Source organism: Brassica oleracea, chromosome C7 (assembly GCF_000695525.1).
Source record: "Brassica oleracea var. oleracea cultivar TO1000 chromosome C7, BOL, whole genome shotgun sequence".
NCBI classification, from domain to species: domain Eukaryota; kingdom Viridiplantae; phylum Streptophyta; class Magnoliopsida; order Brassicales; family Brassicaceae; genus Brassica; species Brassica oleracea.
The window spans coordinates 6,337,695-6,346,179 of record NC_027754.1 but is presented as its reverse complement, the minus strand read 5'-3'; the positions used below and the strand labels follow the sequence as shown (position 1 = coordinate 6,346,179).

General features: G+C 36.9%; 1 pseudogene; it reads right to left on the bottom strand.

The window, feature by feature from the left end:
* Window positions 1-923: 923 nt before the first annotated feature.
* Window positions 924-4,434, bottom strand: LOC106301676 (annotated as a pseudogene).
* Window positions 4,435-8,485: the final 4,051 nt, after the last annotated feature.

The window sequence follows — 8,485 nt, the reverse complement described above, 5'->3', positions numbered from 1 at the left end:
ATTTTATAGGTGGCTCCTAAAAAGAAGGGACGGATAGTCTGTATAGGCTCTGTTAACGAAGTTGCAAGGGCAACTTCATCATACACTTCGAGACGGGATGAAGAGACTGCTTAGATGAAAGCTCGAATGGATAGCCAGCATGTTCGTTTAGACTCTCTTGAGGATTTGCTAGACGTGATGACCGTGGAAAACCCCGGTTATGCAGAGAATGTTGAGTGAGAGACGAGCCGCTCTTGGGTTGCAAGTATGAGATCCCCAAGAGTCCGATCTAACCCGTCAACAGCCGAGCAACCCTACCGACTACTTCGAGAATATGTAGTTTTTTATATATTTCTATTTGTATTATGAATTTAAATATTATTGTATGACTTTTAAATGCTTTTTTAAAAATATGTTTTTCATTTTCATATTTCGTTTTAAAATATAAATTATTTTAAATTCTGAATATTAAATAAATTCAAAATAAATTCAATATATATATTAATAATAAGAATCGATGTAAACTTCATGTAAATTTTTACGAGTGATTAACGTCGAAAGATCTACGAGGGTTTTACATCGAAAGGTTTACGTGCTCTTTACAACGAAAATATTTACGTCTGCTTTACATCGAAAGAGTTACGTGGAGTTTACCACGAAAAGTTACGTCTCGTTTACGACGAAACCTTGCCCTGTGCTTTACGAGGAATTTTTTTCGTCGTAAACATAACAAGTCGTTTACGACGAAATCTCCGTTACGACGGACGTTTTACAACGAATATTGCCCTCGTAAAAAAATATGTTTTCTTGTAGTGACAATTTTAATCACGTTAATTTTTAATGTGAGAGCTTAGAAACAGAAAGAAATCATTTCGTAAATAATAGTGTATATAGATGAATGCCAAGGTGCTTTTCAATTCTGTTAAAGGTTTTATTGACCCCCGAATCGTTTCTTGCATATATTTAGTTAAGGATGAACGCCATGGTTCAAGTGTTCAGTCGAAACTTCTCTCTCAATCAATATACGTAATTTAGTTCCATAGTGCAACATCTATATATTCAACAACATTTATACAGCTTTGAAACAAAATATCACATCTTAATATAAATCAGTAACAAGTAACAAACAATACCACTATTTTGTTTGGTTGGGCCTAACTTGAATTAGACAGAAGCTCGAAACTCGCAATCCCATTTGCCGTTTGACCCTCTTCATCCTCTTCGTCGCCCTTTTTCTCACTTAAGGGTTGTATTGCATAACTTCTCAACTGTAAATTGAAGGGAAAATGTGAATTAATTGCAACAATATCTGAATCTCTGTATGTATGCAGAACATAATCGTGTTCGACCTAACGTACCTCACAAGTCAAAATGACCTAAAGCGTTCTGCTGTGTTCATGAACCATCGAGCCTTTGGTATATTCAAAATGTACTCGATGGTCAGTCCTAGGATGATTCCAGGTGCTAAGCCTATTGCAGCTGCAGTCCAGCTCAGTATTCCTTCATCTTCTTCTTCCTCTGATCCTAGTACTTGTGATTGCTCTTTTTCCACGTTATCTCCGCATTTTTCACTGAGAGGAAGACCACAAAGTCCAAGGTTTCCTTCAAAAGATGAAGCAGATTGCGTTTGAAACTGTGTCCCACGAGCTGGTTGTGGGAAACCGTGATGTTGGAGATACTGGTGAGGCCTCCGAGGGCAGGTGGAATATGGCCTGAAAGCTTGTTATGTGATAAGTCTAGTGACTCAAGCTCAGTCAGATTCGCCAAAGATGAAGGAATGTTTCCAGTGAAAACATTACTTGACAGATTGAGCACAATAAGATCCTTCAGTAGACCAACGGATTCAGGGATCATTCCCTGAAGTTTATTTCCAGAGAAATCAATGGCTGTTAGGAGTGTAAATATCCGTTCAAGTTTCATCTCTACTCCTTTACTTATCAAAACCATTGAATCATGGTAATAGCTTCCACCGTCGCCAATGTAACGAAATCCTTTGAAATCTTTACTTGTTGTCATGTTCCATTCTGCAAAGTAATATGAAGGCAAGTTCCCGGTGAAGTGATTGTTGGCTATGTCAATGATTTGCAGATTGGGATACCCAAAAGAATGACGAGGACGGTATAAGAGTCCTTTGAATCTATTATTGCGGAGGACCATAACTTTTAGTTTAGGCAAAGAACTCAACCAGAATGGAAAAGCGTCGTCGATTTTGTTACTTCCCACATTGAGCACTTCTAGGACCGGACAGTCCTTCAAAGACCTTGGAAGTGTCCCCACAAATCCGTTGTGACTGAGGTCAAGTGAAGTTAACTCGGTAGCATTGGTAAATATTTCTGGAATATTTCCGCTGAGTTGATTGTAACGGAGGTTAAGCACAGAAAGGTATTCATTCAGATTCCTTAAACACCTAGGAATTGAGCCGGTGAAGTTGTTGTTGGATAAATCAAGGACGTTTAGAAACCTATGCCTACATATGGATCGAGGAATCTTTCCTGTAAAGTTGTTCTTGCTGACAAGCATGGCTTCCGTAGTGACTGGCGGGATTACTAACGGTCCTTGGAACGCATTTGAACTCAGATCTAGCATAAGTATCTCCTGTACTGGGACATCATTTGAGGATCGTTCGAGCCTAGTAAAAGAGTTGTTGGAAAGATTTAGGTTCATCAACCTTGGGAGTTTCCAAATCCATTTTGGTACTCGACCTTTGATATTGTTGTTGGAGAGGTCGAAGTCAGACAAATGTTGTAGGTTTTGTACGAACTCTGGAAACTCCGTGATACCACAGCCCGACAATTGCAACCGATCCAAGTGTGGTGGTAGACTGGAATTTGAGCCCATCTTTGAAGTTGAGACGTGCTGGCCCGATAGATCCAGTTTAGATAGGGACTTGAGATGTGAGAAGAGGATACTCAGATCAACAGTACCGGTGGTGTTCAGATAGCTTAGATCCAGATCCATGAGCTCCTTGAGTTGCGAGAAGATACCAAAATCCACTGACATCCCCGTGTTGAAATAGGAGAGATCAAGTTCCCTAACACTGACCAGTTTTGATATGGATATTGGGATTGGTCCTCTGAAATGATTATGGCCAAGCAATAACCTTTCTAGTCTAGAGGGTGAAGAGCTATTCCCAAATTCTAAAACATGAGTGAGTTCATTGTCTTTCAAATCAATAAGAGTCAGAGAAGGAATGTTGAAGAGGGCAGAAGAGAGAGTTCCGGTGAAAGTGTTGTGACTTGCCTCAAATTGGAAAGAACACTTATGTTTGGAGGAAGTGTACCTTTGAAATGATTGTCGGTAAGTGATAAAAATTTCAACCTCATAAGATTGAGTGGTGGAAGGGGAAAATTACCACCAATCATATTGGAATCTAAACGCAAGCTAGTCAGTTGCTTAAGATTGACAAACGAAGATGGAATTTGGCCATCAAGTCTATTGGAGGAAAGGTCGAGATGAGTGAGATGAAAAAGGTTTCCAATAGAAGAAGGGATCTGCCCACTGAAAAAATTATTTGAAAGTTCGAGAACCAATAGTTTAGAAAGGTTACCAAGTGAAGATGGAATTTTTCCAGAGAAAGCGCTACTCTCAAGTCTCAAAACATTTAGATGTTTGAGGTTGTTGATGGAGTCAGGTAAGTTACCTGAAAAGGATGTGAAAGAGAGGTCCAACAAGACAAGAGAGTTGTTTCCATCAAACTCTGGAAGAGAGCCTTCCATACCTTGATTGTTGTACAAGTTAATGGATTGTATAGTAGGAATCAAAAGAAGATTGCTTGGAAATTTACCAAAAAAGTTGCAGTTATCAAGTGAGAGTGATTTGAGAGAGGATAGGTTTGAGATATTTTGGGGAATTTCTGAAGAAATGTCAACAAGACCTAAGTTAAGTTCATGGAGGTTTGTCAAATTCTGGACAAGTTTGTTAAGAAATGACTCTTCCGATGATAAAGAATTGTAAGAGAGATCAAGAGACATCAACTTGGTCAAATGAAGAAGCTCTGTCGGAATCTGACCGGACAACCAAGAGTTAGAGAGATTGAGTCGTCTTAACTCAAAAAGTATACCGAACTGAGTCGGTATCACAGAAGAGCTAAAATCGTTGTAAGCAAGATTGATGACTCGAAGCTTTTGCAGCTTAAAAAGACTGCTTTCGGAACTCAGTTGTCCCTGAAAGCAGCTGCAACTAAGATCTAGCTCGATCACTTCGCCAGACGTGGCCTCACATGTGATACCATCCCAATAACAGCAGTCACTCTGGATAGCCCATGACTCGGTTCTTGGATAAGAAGTAGAAAAATTACACGAGCTGGTAAATTCGCTCTTGAATTTCAGAAGGGCATTCCTCTGCTCAGGAGGACACAGTAACTGCCGTTTAGAAGAGGCAAACGTGTTTAGAAAAATTAAAACGAAGACAAGAAAACAGATTAAACAAGGAAGAAAGCCCATTCTCTGTATAGTTTTGAAGGCAAAGTATTCAAGTAAATAATCTAGTGTAGTGTATATATAACTTATACACGTAAGTGCTTTCGTGTTGCCGTGGATAAAACGTTTATTACTTCCCACGAAATTGTCTTTCTCTACCGACATAGTTTTTTTTCTTCCACTTATTGTTTTTCTATTTACAAGAAAGTTTGTAAAGTCAATGAAACGAAAAGTCCATCCTATTAAATTCTAACCCAAAACAAACGTGAGCACTGTCTATAATTGGAAAAAAGACAGCAGTCAGCACTCTTGATCAGAAGGATTGAATATCTAACCTAAACTATTTAAAACAATGGTGGAAACCTCTTCGATTGTTTAAAGATTAATTGATGTTTTTACATTGGTAAATCCCAACGAAACGGGTTTATCATCTTTTATTTTACGATCTTGTAAAAAGAAACATTCTTTTGTACCCAACCTTTTTTATAAGTTTTTAATTAAATATATCCATCTATCTATATACTAAAATTTTAGAAGTGATATTGCTTATTTGTCACTTTCTTCATAATTTTAGGCTTAGTCAATAGTTTTTATAAATATTTTTTTATATATTTTAATATTTGAACATAATAATTACAATATTTTATCTATACAAAGATCTTATATTATGTTATTTATTATTATATAAGAAAAAAATTCTTAGGTGAGTCAATGATTTTAATAAATAAATAATTTTAATAATATTAGGGAATTTCCTTATTTGTCATATTTTTCATAATTTTAGGCTCTATACTATTATTTAAGAAGTGATATTGCATATTTGTCGCTTTCTCCATAATTTTAGGCATAATCAATAGTTTTCATAAATATTTTATTTATATATTTTAACATTTAAACATGATAGTTACAATATTTCATCCATACAAAGATTTGATATTATGTTATTTATTATTATAAAAAAAAATTCTTAGGTGGGACAATGATTTTAATAAATAAATCATTTTAATAATATTAGTTAGTTTGCTTATTTCCTAAACATTTTTAAAATATTGGTAGATTTATTTCTTTAATGTAAAAATTATTTTTAAAAATAAAATAATTCTTATATATATTGTGTTCTTATTTGGAAATAATATTTTCTATTATAAAAGCTAAAAATTAAGATAACATATTTATTATTAAATATTAATTAAGATAACATATTTATTATTAAATATTAATTAAGAAAAAATATTTGTATAAAGATATTTTTGAAAATAATTTTAATATTTAAATGTTTTTAAAAAATGAGAAAAATGTGTAATTAAATACCAAACTATCTCAAATTCTCCAAAACAAATACAAACTTTTCATTAACCCAAATAAATCACAAACTTATAATTATTGAGCCATGCTGAGTACAAGTTTTCTCAATTTAATTTATCATCTAACCTCCGTTTGAGATTAACGGTTAATGATGTGGTGTCGTTTTAAGAATAGAACAAAAACCTAAAGAATAAAAATCTATACTTCTAATCTACACGTACTCCTCTTTTTTCTCTGCTCATTGTAGAACCCTAACTCATCTCGTCTTTCTCTTTTCAATCATACTAAAACTCCATATCATCTCTTCTCCAAATCGTTATCATCTCTTCTTTTTCTTCTCCTTTGTTTTAGAACTGTAAATCGTTTTTCACTAACATGGTGATAAGGAAAAAGCTTCCAGTACGTCGAGGCGGATGCAGAGAACCCGAACCTCAACCTGTTGCTGCAGGTGATGATATAAGGCCGGCTGTATTTATAGGCTATGACAGAGATGAGTGTGAACCTGTACCCGGTGATTATTGCGAGGCTATTGTTGATGATCCTGGTGATGAGATCGAAGAATATGAGAATGGGGTTTCAGAAGAAGAAGGATGTGGCATACAAACTGAAGAAGAAGCTTGTGAAGTTTTCTCATCCCACTTTGGAGATGTTGCAAGTAATGATGGAGACGAAAACGATGAGAGTGGAGATGATGATTGCTGGAATGAGGATAAAACGCCTGATCCTGTATCATCTGATGATGAGGAAGAAGATGCGCGAAGGGAAGCTTGTGAGGATGTAGGATCAGCCGATGAGGTCTTAGCGTTGGGGAAGACATTTTCGTCTGCATCAGAGTTCAAGCAAGCTCTTCTTAGGTATTCTCTGAAAACAAGATATGATATCAAGCTATACATATCAACACAAATGAAGCGTGGCGCTGTTTCTTCTGACACTGAGTATGATTGTCCTTGGAGAGTGTATTGTTCGTATGAGAAGAGGAACCATAAACTGCAGATAAAGGTTTATGTTAATGAACGCGCTTGTATACGTTCTGGTTACTCTAAGATGTTGAAGCCTTCATCAATTGCGCAGCTGTTTGCGGAAAGGTTGAGGGTGAATCCTAAGCTTACAGCTAAGGAAATTGGTGAAGAGATCAAGAGAACATACAACTTGATTGTTACTGAAGACCATTGTCAAAAATCTAAGACTAAAGTCACAAGAGAAAGAAGATCAAGCCATGAAAAACACATTTCTCGAATCTGGGATTATGACGCATAGCTTCGAAAGACTAATCCGGGAACCATAACTGAGATAGTGACCATTCCTGGACAAACACCAAGAAGCAAGCAAAGGTTTGATCGTATCTACATTTGTTTTGATGCACAACGTGCAGCTTGGAAGTCGACTTGTAGACCGATCATAGGACTAGATGGTGCATTTCTGAAATGGGATGTGAAAGGCCAACTGATTGCTGCTGTGGGAAGAGATGGAAATAACAGAATTGTGTCGATTGCGTTGGTAGTCGTAGAGATTGAAAATGACATTAATTGGGCATGGTTTGTGAATCACCTAAAAGTGGATTTACAACTCGGTGATGGGAGCAACTTCACATTCATATCCGATAAGCAAAAGGTAAAGATCTTGGCATACTTTTTGTTTTGGTAAACTCGTATCTTACATGTCTTTTTGTTTGAAAGGGTTTGGTGAAAAGCTGTTCACCTCGAACTTCCCAATGCAGAACATCGTATGTGTGCGAGACACATTCTAGGAAACTGGAAGAGAGACAGCCACGACCCACAACTAGAGAGACTGTTCTGGAAAATAGCCCGTAGCTACACCTTAGGAGACTTTACAGAGCATATGAATGCATTGAAGAGCTACAATCAGCTAGCGCATCAAACTCTACAAGCCACCAATCCACATACATGGTCTCGAGCTTACTTTAAGGTTGGTTCTTGTTGCAATGATAATTTGAACAACCTGAATGGATCTTTTAACAAAACCATTCGCGAGGCTAGGGGAAAACTATTACTTGACATGTTAGAAGATATTAGGCGACAATGAATGGTACGCACAGCAAAAAGGTTTATCATCGTTAATAGATTGAAGACTAGATACACAAAGAGGGCACATATTGCGATAGAAACTGCCATAGCTAAGTCTCAGGATTGTATTAGATACATGGCTACGGGTGATGTCTATGAAATTAACTATCATAACTGCTCGTATAGCGTTGATATGGGTCTGAAAACATGTGGTTGTGGGATGTGGCAATTGAATGGAATTCCTTGTAACCATGCTGCTTGTGTGATAACAGCAAAGAAACAGAGAGTAGATGACTATGTTTCTGATTATTACACTACCATAAGATGGAGAAAAACTTATGAGTGTAGTATTAGGCATGTAGAAGGGATAAACTTATGGCCTATGCTGAACATGTTACCAGTCTTGCCTCCACCAAATAGGTTAGGTAATAGAGGAAGTGTAAGACCCGATCCCGGCCGACTAGGCCGCGGTCGATGCCTTACGTTGCTCGGTCTATACACTGACTGAACCTCTAAAAATTTTGCCCTTTATTTAAAAATATTGCCCATAGGCGAGGGCTAACTCAGATCTTAGCTCAAGACTACCTTAGTCATTCCCTAGCTTAGATCATTTCAACTTATGCACAGCGGAATAACATCTATCATCCATTGGACTAAATCCAATCTAACACTTGTCTGGTCAGATCACCTCAGCTACTGGTCGGTAAACACAACTGCCAGCTAGCTCCAAGGTCGATCCTGAACCTAGACCAAGTCATA